This window comes from Castanea sativa, chromosome 4, assembly GCF_040712315.1.
Source record: "Castanea sativa cultivar Marrone di Chiusa Pesio chromosome 4, ASM4071231v1".
NCBI classification, from domain to species: domain Eukaryota; kingdom Viridiplantae; phylum Streptophyta; class Magnoliopsida; order Fagales; family Fagaceae; genus Castanea; species Castanea sativa.
In genome coordinates, this window is record NC_134016.1 from 10,551,514 (window position 1) to 10,554,710 (window position 3,197).

General features: G+C 40.3%; 1 pseudogene; it reads left to right on the top strand.

Annotated features, from left to right (window-relative positions):
- The first annotated feature begins 1,835 nt into the window (after positions 1-1,835).
- On the top strand, positions 1,836-2,853 carry LOC142632435 (3-oxo-Delta(4,5)-steroid 5-beta-reductase-like; annotated as a pseudogene).
- The last annotated feature ends 344 nt before the right edge of the window (positions 2,854-3,197 follow it).

Genomic DNA, 3,197 nt, shown 5'->3' on the forward strand with positions numbered 1-3,197 from the left:
CAATCTTTAAAACTTGATTTTTATTATATAATATATGATTTGGTATCCGTCTTTCTCATTTGAAGTTGCAACTCATTTATCTACTTCTCCAAAATTACTTAAATGTAGAGCCAGCAGAGGTAAAACTAAAAATATTATCTAGTTGGGGGCCATCTCTAATTTTGAAAAATTATTATTTCCATCTCCCCCTCTCATGAAAATTATTATTTCCTCTTATGAATATCATTGGACCGCACATGGGCCCTGCCTCTCCCACCCAAGACTAGACACTTTGCATGGCGAGCATGCCGCAACATACTTCCCACCAAGATGAACCTTCTAAAGCATAAGGTACGTAGTGCAAGGCAGCCTCTGTAATGGATGTAGGTTGGAGGTTGAAACAACAGGTCACACTTTCATCTCTTGTCCAAGAGCACATGAGATGTGGGCATGCTCAAAAATAGTGCTGCCAGGTGGAGTTTTTTCTATGAATTCCTTTTATGATCTAATGTGGAAGATGCTTATGGTAGACAAAGTTTATGTGGACATGGTGGCACAGGTGGTCATTCTAGCATGGGCAATGTGGTATCATAGGAATGAAGTAAGACTGGGAGCCCAGAGAAAGCCAAGTAACGTGTTGGTGGGTTGGGCGGCATCCTATTTGGAGGAATATAATGCTGCTACAACAACATAAATAAACGTGGAGCCCATGATGCAGAGAGTCATGACATGGTCCCCACCACCAAGACCTTTGTTTAAAATAAATGTTGATGGTGCGGTGGATAAATTCACAAGGAAGGCAAGTGTGGGTGTGATTATCAGAGACAAGCTAGGCAGGGTGGAGGCAGCGATGTGCAGGAACTTAGGTGCCCCCTTAGGTGCCATTGAAACTGAATCCAAGGCTATTGAGGCTGGGTTGCTATTCGCACAAGAAATTGGTATTCGGGACATTGTGGTGGAAAGTGACAGCTTGATCATAATTCAAGCTCTAAACGATACCTCTGCTCCACCGTCCATGGTCTCGGTAGTTATTCAAGGCATTATGGATCTTAGCAAGGGCTTCCATAGGGTGGAATTCTCCTATGTCAAAAGACAAGGGAATAGGCCGGCTCACGTGTTAGCAAAACATGCTCTTGGCATTGTTGATTTTATTGCATGGATTGAAAAGACACCTTGCTTTTTGGAGCAAGCTCTTGTCGACGATGTAACGTTTTAAGTATTTTATTAATAGTATTCTCAGTATTCCTATAAATAAATAAAAAACAATTTGAGCCATTCTCAAATTGTTACCATGCCACATACCATACCACATATTTCACATACTCTACCACATATTAGAGTAAAATTCAAGTGAAGCGCATCAAATGGACCCAATGAGAGTTACGAATGTCATTGGACCACACATGAGCCTATATGAACCCATGTAACAAATTGAGCCATTTTTTAATCCTATGCATCACATCATGAATTTATTGGCTCACAAAGAATCAAGCCAACATAGTGATTGGCAATTTCAAACGGCATGGATTGTCGTATAAAACGATTTTGCCACCCAATTACATGCATTCCTGACATTTTGTGTGTGATGGCTGTGTCACAACTAAGCACATAAAGCCAAATAGCCAACTAATGCCCTAATTAATTATTACTTTATTAGGGTACTGATCTACTTGTATTTATATTCCCTCCCTTGTAAGGTATCAAAATAATTTATATTCCCTCTCTTGTAAGGTATCAAAATAACAAAATAAATAGATCCTTTCCTTCCCATCCTTTGCTTCACTAAGACAGCTACCCCTTCCATTATTATATCAAATCCCCAAACCAAAATAAACAACTTTGATCAACTCTCAATCATGGAGCAAGAGATTCCTAACACACCAGTAGCACTAGTTGTGGGAGTGACGGGCATGGCAGGCCTAAGTTTGGCTGAAGCTCTAAAGAGTCCCACAGCCCTTGGTGGTCCATGGAAAGTCTACGGCTCAGCTCGCCGCCCCAAGCCAACTTGGTTCCCCTCCTCCATCCTTGACCATTACATATCCTTTGATGCCTTGAACTTTGATGACACACTCAAACAGCTCTCCCCAATAGCCCATGAAGTTACCCATGTCTTTTGGGTGGCAATCCAAGTCCGTGAAAATGAAGAATCCAACATTGCCGCCAACTCCTCCATGCTTGAAAACGTTATCAAAGTCCTCCAATCAGCTACACCTTCAAGACTATGTCATGTAGCATTGCAAACTGAGACCAAACATTACATGCCTCGGCTACCCTACCCTAATTTCTATTATGCCTTGGAAGACCTTTTGGCTTCATATTCACAATCACTCACTTACTCGGTGCACCGTTCTTCTATAATAATTGGAGCATCTTCTAGAAGCTTCTACAATATGTTTTTTACTTTATTTGTGTACGCTACAAGTTGTCACGATGAAGGCTTGCCCTTTAGATATCAGATGGGAGCATTTTTGCGACTTGTCAGATGCACGCGTGCTAGCAGAGCAACAAATATGGGCTGTGGTTACAGATAATGCTAACCACGCGTTCAATTGCATCAACGGTGATGTTTTTACGTGGAAGAGCTTATGGAAGGTGCTTTGTGAGGTCTTTGATGTTGAGCTTGTGCCATTTGATGAGAATGAAAAGTTTAATTGGGTTGGGATGATGAAGGAGAAGGGAAGGGTGTGGGATGAGATTGTTGAAAAGTATTATGGTCTCTATAAGACCAACTTGGAGGAGATTGTTTGTGTTGAGGCAGTAAATGCTATTTTGCATTTTGAATTTCAGAATGTTTGTAGCATGAACAAGACTAGGATTATTGTAATTGAGTTGTTAGCTGTTAGTTTAAAAGGCATGTTCCTGATTAGTGATTAAAGAAGCAACTGTTAGGGGGTTCCAGGCCATTGTATAAAAGGGCTGCTACTGCTAGCATGCTAAGTCTTGTATACAAGCTGCTTAGAGTTTTGTGTTTTTTAGATTAACTTGAAAGAAGCAAATATTTTCACAAACATAGAATCAACTACAGCCTTGCTTCCTGCCAATGTAAAAGGAGTATAGGAAGGAAGAGGCCTCTATTGATCCCAACTTCACTTCTCAAGAGTCCAGACCGACCATTTAATTAACCATTCTTTCATTCTCATGAGTTAAAGTTAATATGTAATGGGATTTCTCCTATAAAGTTTTGGTTTAGAATTTACCATATTCTTTTACTAAAATGT